A 14,615-nucleotide genomic window follows, 5' to 3' on the forward strand; every position below is an offset into this window, starting at 1 on the left:
TACAACTGTTAGTTTCTCAAAAGTATGTCATTCTACAAAAATTTTTCAAAAGTATATCATTCCACAAAAATTTTAACGTTAGATATATGATGTATTCCCTTAGAGCGTCGTGATTTAAGAGTTTCTACTTCGACAGTGTTATCATGAATAGTTTTGCGAATTCTATATGGACCGTTATAAAGCAGTAAAAATTTCCGACACAAGCCTTTTCCTTTGTGAGACAAACGATGAGCCTTAATTAACACCTTCTGACCAACTGACAAGATTTTTAAACGACCACGACGCTTAGCTGATTTCTCTCTTCTAGCAGCCGCAGATGCAATATTTTGTAGAGCCAGGTTGACAACTTCAGAATGCCGCAGTTTCCGTGTAGGCGGAAAAGGAACGATTTCAGAAATGCGATTTGTCGGTGCTTTGTTTTTTAATATCAGTATAGGTGGTAAAGAAGTTGAGTCGTTACGAAGTTCATTCAGAATGTTTTGAAAAACATGAAGATACTGATCCCAAGTTCTGTGATTCTGATGACAATAAAGACGACACAATTTATTGATTTCCTTCATCCATCTCTCTGAAGCGTTAGATTGAGGGTGAAAAAGTGAAATGAAAATTGGTTTAATTTTACGACGCCGTAGAGTACGAAGCCAAATTTTAGAACGAAACTGTGATCCATTATCTGATATAACCTTATCAACATGACCCACTTCTTTAAGAAAATGTTTGATGAAAGCGTTAGATACTGAACGAGCTGTTGCTTTGCGTAACGGTGTAAAACACACATATTTTGATGTCAACTCCACTGCTACGAAAATGTACGCAAAACCATTAGTAGATCTAACCACTGGACCGAACAAATCGACTGCAGCCATGTCCTTTAATTTTGCTGGAATGATAGGAAACAACGGTGCTCTGTGAGAAACTGTCGGCGGCTTAGCCTTTTGACATAATTTGCATTTGGCAAGAACAAATCGAATACGTTTTTCCATATTATTGAAGTAGCAATTTTCTCGTAATTTATGAAAGCATTTTCTGGGACCAAAGTGTGCATAACTGAAATGCGTATACCAAATCAGCTTATTAACCCTCTCATCAGGAATACAAACTAACCAAACAGAGTTGTCGACCGATTTTCGTTTAAAAAGAATGTCATTGCGAACTAAATAATGCTGTCTAATCGCTACGCTTTCCTTTCTCTTCCACTTCTCCTTAATGTCCTTCCAGATTGGATCCTTATTTTACTCCTTAGCAATGTCCTGGAGCGAAGACGAAATAAAGTTCTCAAACGCAACACCTTGAATATACATCAAACAATAATTGTTTTCCTTGCAGTCCTCTTCAGCACTTTGTTTCAAACCCATAGGTGCACGTGATAAAGCATCAGCAACAATATTTGAAGAACCCTGTATGTAAACAATACTAAAGTCAAATTCCTGTAAGTACAACGCCCATCGTGACAATCTGCCATGAGTTAATTTTGTCGACATAAGAAACTCAAGAGCTCGATGATCGGTGTAAACCTTAGTATGTCTGCCAAACAAAAATGTGCGAAATTTTGTAAAAGCCCAAACAACAGCCAAAGCTTCAAGTTCCGTAATCGAATAATTCTTTTCTGATTTAGAGAGAACACGACTTCCAAATGCAATAGTCTTTTGTACTACAACGCCGTTTTCTTCTATCTCTCTGCTACGGTCGCAGGTTCGAATCCTGCCTCGGGCATGGGTGTGTGTGATGTCCTTAGGTTAGTTAGGTTTAAGTAGTTCTCAGTTCTAGGGGACTTATGACCTAAGATGTTGAGTCCCATAGTGCTCAGAGCCATTTGAACCATTTTCTTCTATCTCTTGAAATAAATGTGCACCTAGTCCTTTGTATGATGAGTCCGTCGCCAAACAAAAATCTTTAGATAAATCCGGATGTGAAAGAAGTGGAGCACCAACTAAAGTATCACGGAGTTGTTCAAATTCTGACTGAGCTTCCTCATCCCAACACCAATTAGATTTCTTTCCAGATAGTTCACATAAACGAGGTGTGGCCAAATCGTCCAATCTAACAAAGCGTCTAAGAAAATTACAGACACCAAGAAAACTACGAACATCACGTTTTGTGGTAGGAACAGCATAGTTACGAATAGCGTCTAATTTCTCTGGATCAGGAAGAATACCTTCTGTAGAAATAATGTGACCGAGAAATTTCACCTGTGAACGACCAAATTCAGATTTCTCCAAGTTCACAGTAATGCCAACTCTTGCAAAGATGCGTAACAATGAATCCAAAATTTTGTTGTGCTCACTCCAAGAATGTTTAGCAATAAGAATGTCGTCAACATATGAAGTAATATTGTCACGAAGATAAACAGGTAAAATTTCGTTTAAACTACGAATGAATGCTGCTGAAGATACCGTAAGTCCAAACGGTAATTTCCGAAACTGGTAACAGTTACCAAAGGCTAAAAAGGCAGTATATTTTCTACAGTCAGGGTGGAGTTCTATTTGCCAAAAACTTGCGCGCATATCAATCGTGGATAAGACTTTAATTCCATGGAAATGTTGAAGAAGTTCATCTAAATTTTGTGGACGGTCAGTTTCAGGAATGATGATATTATTTATCTGTCTGGAATCCAGAACCAAACGAATTGATCCATCCTTTTTAAGAACAACGTGTAATGGGCTAGTATAAGGACTGACTGCAGGCTCAATAATGCCCTGATCGAACATGTACTGAAGTTCATTCTTAACCTTGTCTCTGTAAGCCAAAGGAATAGCGTACGTTTTCCCGCGAAATCGTGTGTGTTCTTTTACTTTAAATAAATATTGTAAGCCTTGTATAGTTCCTGTGTGATGACTAAATACTGTAGCATGTGAAGTCAAAATGTGGTGCAGCTCTTCCCTTGCAACGTCATCTGGCACTTCAGCTTTCTTAACCTTTTCATTAATTAATTCTTCGCTATTAATTATATCATCCATCGCGTCTCTGTATCTATTGTCATTGTCATGAATAAACACATTGTCGTCATAATGCTCAACGAAAACATCAGAAGTAAGAAACCTTAAACATTTTGTATCTGACTCAGATCTTGTTAAACACTCGAAAAATTTCAAACTTTTCGGCATTCCGGCAATAGTCAAATTCACACTTCCTTCTTTAAAGTTCAAAATTGCCTTATGTGCGTTAAGAAACTCCATACCTAATATAATTTGTGTACTGAGTAATGGAACAATAATAAAATTAGCAGAAAATTCGTATCCTTGACAATTGAAATTTAGGTTGGTCTGTTGTTTAACTTCTACACCTTTTCCAGAAATCGCTCCTCGAATTGCAGTTTTAGAAATAGGTAACACAGGACAGGCAATAGTCCTTTCACATATACGAAAAACTGATTCACTAATGACGTTCAATGGGCTCCCAGAATCTAAAACTGCAGTGAACTTATTCTTACCCACACATACTTCAATAACAGGATGTAAAAATGCGTCTACATTATTTTCCTTTTCGTCTAACAAAATATCTCTCATGTCTTCCAGGCGTACGTAGTGTAAAGCCGTAGTGTCATTACTTTCTGAACCGTCTATATTGCTGCCAGAAGCCGAAGCTGCTAGTCATTATCGATTGTTTGCGTCACGTCTTTGATTATTCGCGTCATTTCGCGGTTCCATTTCTACGATTTGCACTTGTCTCTCTGAAGTTCTGTCACGTGGAGGATGCCAATTAGGTCCCTCCTGTCTGTTAGATACAAATTCTTGGTTGTGTCTGTTATTAAAATTTCTGTTTTCCTGTCTGTCTGCATAACTACTTCTTGTGTAATTTCGACTGTCACTTCTGAAATTATTGTGGTATCTACTACCCTGATTATTTCTGTAGTAAGAATTTCTATTACTGTTTGAACAATTTCTGTCTTGATAATACCGATTACTGTTTCCGTATGATTGATCATTCCGGTACGAATTACCGTTATTATAATTGTCTGTGTAATTTCTGTTAGAACGTCTGTTATTGTCATAAGGCTGGTATCTATTGTCCTGTCTGTTACGTCTGTCATTGTCAAAATTACCCATACAACGCCCGTTCCGATCACTATCCCTTTTCTCTGAAAATCTATTGTAATTACTGTTACTGAAAAAGTTACAAGAAGTCCCGTCGTCGTTGTCATACTCAAGTTCTTGCAACAAAGTCTTAAAAGTCTCGATGTCGTCTTTACATCTTCCAGCTAAAGCAATTTGTCTTATGGATTGTGGCAGCTTAGTTAAACAAATGCGAATTAATTCAGTCGGGCTATAAGGGTTGGAAAGGAACTGATTCTTTCGAATCATGTCTTCAAAATATTCTGCTGGCGTGCGGAACTCAGACTATTTGAAATTACGCTGCATAATAAGACTGTGTTTGACTCTGTCTTGCGTGTTTTCGGACCAATATGCCGATAGAAATGCATGATAAAAATCATTTAGGCTATTACAATCTCTAATGAGTGCGCGCATCCGCGTCGCCGGTTCGTTTTCTAAATATCCACACATAAATTCCAGTTTGTGACTTAGTGGCCAATTTGGTGGGAGTGCGTACATAAATTTATCTAACCATGAACATGGATGTATGTCATTCTTAGAATTGCGGAAGATCTTAAATTTCCGAACAGTCAAAAAGTGTTTATAGTCAAAGTTTTCGCCTCGTGGCGACAAAGACCTACCGCGTCTGTTCCAGTCCGAATGTCGATTATTGTCTAGTTCGCGCGCCTGGCGCTCTCTTGTTGCATCCCGTAAATGAAATAAATTACTTTCTTCAAAGCACTCTGCTACCTGTGATTCTAAATTTCTTCTGCTATATTTTCCTACGATTTCGCCTTCAATTTGCTTGACTTGCTTTCGTAATGCCTCAACTTCCCTTTTAACACGTTCATTAAATTTTCCCTGATTTTCAACATGCTTATTTATGTTCTGGTACTCTTCGGTTTCTGAAAATGGCAATGGAGCTGTGTCATCTGAATCTCTGTCCCCATTTAAACTAAGATTTGTCAATTTATCTGAAATCTCCTCCACTCTTTCCGATAAGTCACCAATTTGTTCTTTCTGTTTATTTACGTCTTCCGTAAGTGTCGCGACTCGCGTTTCAGTATTAACGCATTTAGTAGTTAACTGTTCATACTGTTGTGTTAGGTTATTTAGTCTGTCATTTCGTACGGATTCCTCGATTCTCTCAAATATTTCTTCCTTATCTTTTGCACGTTGTAAATTTAACTCTGAAAATTTCTGTACTATCACGCGATCTCTTTCTTCCTGTTCTCTATCCTGTTCCCTTTGTCTAATCTCTACTGCAACTAATCTATTATTGTGAGCATTCAAAATCGGTTGTACTTCTTCTCGAATTTCTTTCTTTAATTCATCTTTCATGTTTTTGAAACATGTCCCTATTCGTGAGTCTAACCGTGTTTCCAAAGTTCCAATCTCTGTTTTAAATTCAGATCCTAACTGTGATCCCAATGAGTCTAACCGTGTTTCCATTGTTTCCCTATCTGTTTTTAATTCAGATCGTAACTGTGATCCCATTGTTCCCATCTCAGTTTTAATTGTTACTATTTGTGAGTCTAACCGTGTTGCCACTGTTTTTAATTCAGATCCCAAATTTAATATTGCACTCATCAACTGCTCCGTGTTAAGTTGTTCGAAATTCTTTTCGCCCCTAACATTTCCCACAAAACTAACTTCCTTCTGCATAGCCATAAAGCTATCTGTATTCGATACTATTCCAGAACCTTCTGTCGTTAGTCTCGGGTTCTGTGAATTTTCTGATTGAGAAAAATTTTGAAATGGTTCCGGACTATTTTCCCGACTTATTACATTGTTTTCCACTTCATTATCCATCATACTGTTTTCCTCTGTTGGCGAGTTCGCCATGTTAACAATTTCGTCATTCTCATTATTCATCATTTTTGCCTTTTTCATCGATCGCGTAATCATTTACAAAACATACAAAACTCGTCACTATATGAAAATTACACACAATGACACTTTATCACCAACAATATCAATCACACGAAATGCTTCCTTCAAACACGATTAACGAACAATAGAAGAATGACAATTACCAATCTACACATGCAAAATAGACTACAATTACTAAACTACAAATTACTACTACAATACTACTGTCTACTATTTTTACAATCAGAAGATTCCAAGGGACGATCCGAAGCAGCGGTCGCCACGTGCATGGGGGCTAAATTAAAATTAAATATGAATGCAAATATTTTTAGTAGCTGTAAGTCCGATTACGCAAGTCTCGTAAACGGCTGGCCCTGACAACTAATTGTTACGCTATCTGACTGCATAGAATGACAACAAAGAATGTAAGAAAATTTCTGTTAACACAATTAACTAATTAAGTCCCCAGCAACTATAAAATCTACGAATCCAACAAAGCACAAGTGTAGCTGTTCTGTATGTGGTAGTATGACTCAACGCACATCTGGCACGGTTCTTCTTCAACAAGACAAGAATTTTTAAATATCATTTATACTGACGTGATAAAAGAAAATTAGAAATACTATAATTGTGCAAGAAACCCAGAATTACACTCTAATACAAGAACACAAGCCAGATGCTTTGTTGACTGAACCTGTAATGACACATTATTCAGGACACACAAATAAATAGACAACATAATATTTATTACCTTCATATATATTGACGAAAAGCACTCTGACCATTACAATATCTCCATTGGAATAACATCTGCTATCTCTCCCATCACATAGCTGCATAAAACATCGAACAAACACTCACTACTACCCCATCTCATTCCAACTTCAGCTACAAGCAGTGTCCACCACAACTTCTCGGCAAGAACTGCCTGTCGCTGCGTCTCAATAATCACTGCCAGTGGAGGCGACGGAACAATACTCTCTGGCGCGATTTTTGGCGCTGTGGCTCAGTGTAGCCACCTTTCAATAATAAACAATTGAAAGTATGAAAAGTAAACAATCCTTCGCGTTTCAGTGTCAGAAGCAGTGGAGATCATTCGTCCAGTGAAAACAGTAGCATTCAGTTTCGTCACAAGATGTTGAACTTGATATTTCCAAGACTGTTTTTGCTATACCTTCTACATCTACATCTACATCTACACATATACTCCGCAATCCACCATACGGTGCCTGGCGGAGGGTACCTCGTACCACAACTAGCATCTTCTCTCCCTGTTCCACTCCCAAACAGAACGAGGAAAAATGCCTCTGTACGAGCCCTAATCTCTCTTATCTTATATTTGTGGTCTTTCCGCGAAATGTAAGTTGGCGGCAGTAAAATTGTACTGCAGTCATCCTCAAATGCTGGTTCTCTAAATTTCCTGAGTAGCGATTCACGGAAAGAACGCCTCCTTTCCTCCAGAGACTCCCACCTGAGTTCCTGAAGCATTTCCGTAACACTCGCGTGATGATCAAAACTACCAGCAACAAATCTAGCAGCCTGCCTCTGAATTGCTTCTATGTCCTCCCTCATTCCGACCTGATTAGGATCCCAAACGCTCGAGCAGTACTCAAGAATAGGTCGTATTAGTGTTTTATAGGCGGTCTCCTTTACAGATGAACCACATCTTCCCAAAACTCTACCAATGAACCGAAGACGACTATCCGTCTTCCCCACAACTGCCATTACACACTTGTCCCACTTCATATCGCTCTGCAATGTTACGCCCAAATATTTTATCGACGTGAGTGTGTCAAACGCTACACTACTAATGGAGTATTCCAATATTACAGGATTCTTTTTCCTATTCATCTGCATTAATTTACATTTATCTATATTTAGAGTTAGCTGCCATTCTTTACACCAATCATAAATCCTGTCCAAGTCGTATCCTCCTACAGTCACTCAACGAAGACACCTTCCCGTACACCACAGCATTATCAGCAAACAGCCGCACATTGCTATCCACCCTATCCAAAAGATCATTTATGTAGATAGAAAACAACAGCGGACCTACCACACTTCCCTGGGGCACTCCAGATGATACCCTCACCTCCGATGAACATTCACCATCGAGGACAACGTCTGTCCTAAACGAAAATGAAAAAGGGAAAGCCTGTGATAACGTCGTGGAAAGCTGAAAAGCACGTGACAGCTGACCGACTGCCATGTCATCGTCAGTCATTCGTCAGTGGATGTGGTATGGAGTGGTGCGGAGTCAGCACACTGCGGTCTCAACTCACTCCTCGTTGTCGACATTCCGCCTCTCAGTCAGGCTGATCTTCAGTTACCATAACGAGGCTAAGTGCACTCCGGTCCAGTCAAGTCCTGGGCAGTGCCGGGAATCCAACCCGGTGCCCCAAGCACGAGGTTGACCACTCTGGTAAGAGGCGGACATCTTCTATTCTCAGAACTTAAATGGTCGAATTTGCTGGCTGATCAGACTGGGACACTAAAAATTCACTGTGCAACTTTTCTATGTTCAATATCCTGATCTGATACTGGCATAAAGTGAACTGCTGTCCTTTTATAACTCATGTATTTTTGTTATTGTCCTGAACAATACAAGTGGTGTAATTACAAAAACATATTCTGTATTGTCCTACAGAAGAGAAAGCTTGGTTACCACAAAAAAAAAGAAAATAAATTTCAAACAGCAGAGATAATGTTCCTAAGAAAGATAATGGGCTGCAGAAGAAGAGGCATGATCAGAAACGAAGATACTAGAACAGAATTAAATGTTCTCGACATGAATGAAACGATTCAAAAATATCATGAGAATGCCAGATGACAGAATTCCACGGAAGATTCAAAATGGTTCAAATGGCTCTGAGCACTATGGGACTTAACATCTAAGGTCATCAGTCCCCTAGAACCTAGAACTACTTAAACCTAACTAACCTAAGGACATCACACACATCCATGCCCGAGGCAGGATTCGAACCTGCGAACGTAGCAGTCGCGCGGTTCCAGACTGAAGCGCCTAGAACCGCTCGGCCACACGGGCCGCCTCCACGGAAGATCCTGAACTACAAGCCGAATGGGAAAAGATATATTGGAAGACTGAATTATGATGGGAATGATTCTGTTTTTGAGGTCAAAACAGGCAATAGCTTACTCCTTAAAAGGAAGGTGATGTTGGCTCAAATGGTTCAAATGGCTCTGAGCACTATGGGACTTAACTTCTCAGGTCATCAGTCCCCTAGAACTTAGAACTACCTAAACTTAACTAACCTAAGGAAATTACACACATTCATGGCCGAGGCAGGATTCGAACCTGTGACCGTAGCAGCAGCGCGGTTCCGGACTGTAGCGCCTAGAGCCGCTCGGCCGCCCCGGCCGGCTGATTTTGGCTCGAATTGTCGCACTTGGTCTGTGGTGACGTAACTGGAACATCCGAAATGGGAAAGCTGTGTATTGAGGAATACCTTATCGTCATCTCCACCGATATATTTCTGGTAGGAGTTGCTTCTGCTCAAACATTACAGTGTATCTGTCCATGGACGTAAACAAATAACGATATTTCTTCACACGAGGTCTTTATACACGTGACAGAACTGACACGTCTTCTCAGGAAAGTCTCTGAAAAAGGAACCTGTATAACTCTATTTTTAATAAACTTCAAAGTGATTACAAAATTTAACTGCATATTAAATAAGCTGTTGTGGGAACTTCTATTGTGTAGTGCATCACAATACGTGACTTTTCAGTTCCAGCACACAGAGTTAACAGGATAAAATGCTACATAAATTTACCAAACGTATTTTCAGAGAGTAAATAACCGAACTGTTTCTACTAAAATCCTCTGTGAATTTAAATGTGCAATCTGACTGCATAAATTTCCAAACGCTGAATAATACACAGCCGAATGCAACACGGAACTCTGGAAAATAAAACTGACTGCATTTGAAACGAAATCTGAAATGAATTTTACCCCCACTGGCCTGGTAATGAATTTTGAGAAAGAATACCTAATTGTGAATGGTCTTACAACTTCGACTGTACTTAACAAATATTTGTGGCTTACCTGTGGCAACGGAAACTCGGTGCCGCTCGAAATGATGAACATAAGATTCGCATCGTGTAGCTAGGAAGCTAAATAGCAGAGAACACCTTGTACAGCGCAATACAAGGGCGCGCAACTAGTCTGAAAAGATTTCTTGTTTCAATCTTACTGTGTTATGCAGAGTGTAATGCAGCAGCATATCCAATCAGAACACGTGAAATTCTTTTGTGAAAGTACAATTGTGGAATTTGAATTTGCTAAGTAGACTTGGCCACTGTTTCTATGTTTCGATACAGTGTATCGATACGTGGAACTGTTTCAGTGTTTCGGAACGGCAGTGGTTCACTGTTTCGAAACAGTGGTGTTTCATTCCGCCCCTGTTTCGGATAACCGCACCAGATTCGATCTCGAGCCAGACACAGAAACTGTATCGTTGTTTCAAAATAAGGCTGTTTCAGTCCACCTGCGCTTGGAACGGACTAATTGTATCGAAACAGTGATGTTTCATTCCGCTCTGTCTCGTACGAGATTCGGGCTCGGCACAGATACTGAAACACAACATAACACTTCATGAAACACTTTCAAGAGTGTCGAATTCTTTTTGACAAGCAATAGAATGAAGCTTAAGATATCCGAAAATAAAGCTTCGTTTCTAGCTGACTGTCCTATTACGAAATGGCGTAACATCTACTTTATAAACACTAACCAAACAATGAAACAACGCATACTATTCCTATTGAAAATAATAAATATGTGAAAATCATTCGATTAAATTACACTTTTTTTATAACATACGCTTCTCTTTTCATGTACAGTAATCGTATTAAGAAACGCAAGTAAGCCTACAACATTTTGAATAAAAAAAGGCTTAGAGTGACAGTTATTAGACATATACATAAATTTGATCTAGGTATAGTTGCAAGCAATCTGTTTGACATGTCACTGATAGTGTAATGGTGAACGGGAAGGGCTGGGAAGCGTGGTGACTTTATAGTAAAGGTTCGAAACACCTTGAAAGACAAAATTTTTTTCTGTTATATTTTGTTATTCATTCGAATTATTTGGCGTTATTTGTGAGTCTATAGTCACTGTGCCTGTTATCCACAATGATTCCCTTTGTGTGCATGGAAATTAGCAGGATGGGTATATTACCCATACTAACGGAATGTGGGAATCCCAGTAGCATATCCGTTGTTTCTGCAGTTTGCTCCTACCTCCAGTTCCGTTCGTGGTGGTTCTTCTGTCTTCAGCTATGGCTGTCCTCAGCCAATTGAAAAATATGAAAGTCACACAACACGAAAGCAGCGCATTTGCTGCAGGAAATACGAAACTGCCAAGACACCCAGGTGATAGTTTCATACTTTCTGCGAAATGATTAACGCTCTCGCACCTCATTTGTGTTTATATGGACATACTTATACAGTAGACATTCAAGATGATTAAATGTGTACGTTTATTAGATTACAAAACACAAATTGTTTCACTGTTTCGAAACAGCGTATCGAAACATTACATTGTACTGTTTCATTTGTTTCGAAACAGTTAAGTGTTTCAGTTTGCCCATCTCTATTGCTAAGTGACTGAAAGCGCTATATCGTTGAAAAAACTATACTGCGAAAACTGATAGTCATTTTCTAACAATCACAATGATCTTTACTGCACTTATTCACGTCTGAAGAATGAACTAACGAACCCAAAGCAATAAAGAAAATGAAAGAAGGTGAAGAACTAAATTAAAATCTGTGGCAGAGTAGGAACTTGAACAGGGATCTCCTTGCTTACTAGGCAGGTGTGCTGGCCGTTACATAAGCTGAAGATGTGAATTGAAGTTTGTGTCAGATAGGGCACTGGATTAGAGTAGTCCATGGAGCTATGCAGCCTGTACTGCTATGACTGTGTAGTAGCTAAAGCACTCCGTCTTCAGGCCACAAGTGGCCCATCGGGACCATCCGACCGCCGTGTCATCCTCAGAGGAGGATGCGGATAGGAGGGGCGTGTGGTCAGCACACCGCTCTCCCAGTCGTTATGACTTTTTTTTTTTTTTTTTTTTTGACCGGAGCCGCTACTACCCGGTCGAATAGCCCCTCAGTTGGCATCACGAGGCTGAGTGCACCCTGGAAAATGGCAACAGCTCATGGCGGCCTGGATGGTCACCCATCCAAGTGCCAGCCAAGCCCGACAGCGCTTAACTTCGGTGATCTGACGGGAACCGGTGTATCCACTGCGGCAAGGCCGTTGCCCAGGTGTAGTAGCTGACTTCTATCATTATCGTAGATGAGATTCAAACGTCTCAAGGAAAATTTAATTATGTCAATAAAAAATCTCTATTGAAACTTTTCTCTATTCAAACATATAACTACACGCAAGCAAGTAGTGCAGCATCACTTAACCTCAAAAATTCTTCACTTGTCCAATTAATCTTTACAAAATCATATTTCACAACTCATCACCGTCTGTAATTTTCTCTCTGTGCTCTGCAAGTACTTCAAGACCGCTCAATAGCGTAGCCAACACCCGAATATCTAACTTACTTCTCGTAGAGTGTCTACTGCCGCGACACTGCTACTGCAACCAAAGGTCGCACTGCTTGTACTCAGAATCTCTGAGGTGTAAGATATCGATTATCGAGAACTACTGTTTGAAAATGCTTACTTACAAATATGAAATATGACATGGGGTGTGGTCCCTAAGGTCACACCGAAAGCACAATCGAAATCAGTTGAAGTTGCCACACGCTTCTTTATTACAAACACCTTGCTCATAATACACTCACAGGAACCATAATTACAACATAGCTTATCTTATAGAACACAAAAATCTTTTAATCTGTCTTCCACATATCGTTTTCTTTCAACCACTTACATTAATTTAAACAATGTCCATGGACCTGTAATTAATTCAATATGACTGACAAATAAATCACACCTACTTCATCACTTGCATGGAAGCCCTTTTATCTATCTTTTCATCACATCCAAGTTCGGAGTCCAACAGACAGTAATGTTTTAAGACTCATTTGGCCAACCTTTGATAATTTACAGACAAGATTCATAAAAGCATCCTTCGTAAAATATAACTGACTTAACTAGCTCAGATAAATGTTCTGAGGTTCAACAATCGCCAATATTTTTAAGGTTTACTGAGGCAACTTTTCATTAAATGAAACACTATTCATAAAACCGTTATTAAGATAAATATGGCTGACGTAACCGGACAGTAACGTTTTAAGGCTTCCTTGGCCAACATTTTATAATTCAAACACAATATTCATAAAATCATGCACGTAAATTATGACTAACATAACTACCTCACATAAAGTTCTGAGTCCACAAAACACCATAATTTTAAGGTTTACTCGGCCAATTTTTCATTAACTAATAGAATGGATGGAGAGCTGCATCAAACCAGTCTCAGGACTGAAGACCACAACAACAACAACAATACAATGTTCATAAAATCAGGATTCATAAAATATGACTAACATGACTAATTCACATCAAAATTCTGAGTTCAACGAACTAGAAAATTTTTAACGTCTACGCGACCAACTTCTGATTAATTAGAACAATGCTACTTGAATATACCAGGTTCGTATGATTTCATTACCTGACTACAACGAGAATATATTCCCAAGAAAAACTTAACAGGGACCGCTTCCACTCTACATGAGAATTAGTATGGATGCGAGCACAACAAAAGATTTTAACCAATACAATAAATCTACGGGACAGGAAATTAAATAAAAGTTGCTCAACTTTGCACTGCGATTGAGCATCAGAAACCGTAACTCTCCACCGAAAGGATGGAATTACAGGGCAGTAACAACATAACCCGAGACGTGGGGGAGGGGCAGGGCCTTAAATATCACCCTGCCACCGTGGTAGTGCGATCCCAGTTTGTTCGCGTCAACCACTGCCAATTATCTGCAACGTAAAACACATCAGCGATAGACAACATTCTGAGGCATGAGATACACAATCCTAACTGCACAACTAATTATCATCTACATCTACATCTACATGGATACTCTGCAAATCACATTTAAGTGCCTGGCAGTGGGTTCATCGAACCACCTTCACAATTCTCTATTATTCCAATCTCGTATAGCGCGCGGAAAGAATGAACACCTGTATCTTTCCGTAAGAGATCTGATTTCCGTTATTTTATCTTGGTGATCGTTCCTCCCTATGTAGGTCGGTGTCAACAAAATATTTTCGCATTCGGAGGAGAAAGTTGGTGATTGGAATTTCGTGATAAGATACCGTCGCAACGAAAAACGTCTTTCTTTAAATGATGTCCATCCCAAATCCTGTATCATTTCTGTGACACTCTCTCCAATATTTCGCGGTAATAAAAAACGTGCTGCCTTTCCATGAACTTTTTCGATGTACTCCGTCAGTCCTATCTGGTAAGGATCCCACACTGCGCAGCAGTATTCTAAAAGACGGACAAGCGTAGTGTAGGCGCTCTCCTTAATAGTACTGTTACATTTTCTAAGTGTCCTGCCAATGAAACGCAGTCTTTGGTTAGCCTTTCCCACAACATTTTCTGTGTGTTCCTTCCAATTTAAGTTGTTCGTAATTGTAATACCTAGGTATTTAGTTGAATTTACGGGTTTTAGATTAGACTGATTTATTGTGTAACCGAGGTTTGACGAGTTCCTTTTA

The 14,615-nt window shown here is 39.4% G+C and overlaps 1 pseudogene; it reads right to left on the reverse strand.

The window, feature by feature from the left end:
• Positions 1-12,070: 12,070 nt before the first annotated feature.
• Positions 12,071-12,188, reverse strand: LOC126107186 (5S ribosomal RNA; annotated as a pseudogene).
• Positions 12,189-14,615: the final 2,427 nt, after the last annotated feature.

Source organism: Schistocerca cancellata, chromosome 10, assembly GCF_023864275.1.
Source record: "Schistocerca cancellata isolate TAMUIC-IGC-003103 chromosome 10, iqSchCanc2.1, whole genome shotgun sequence".
Taxonomy (NCBI): Eukaryota; Metazoa; Arthropoda; class Insecta; order Orthoptera; family Acrididae; genus Schistocerca; species Schistocerca cancellata.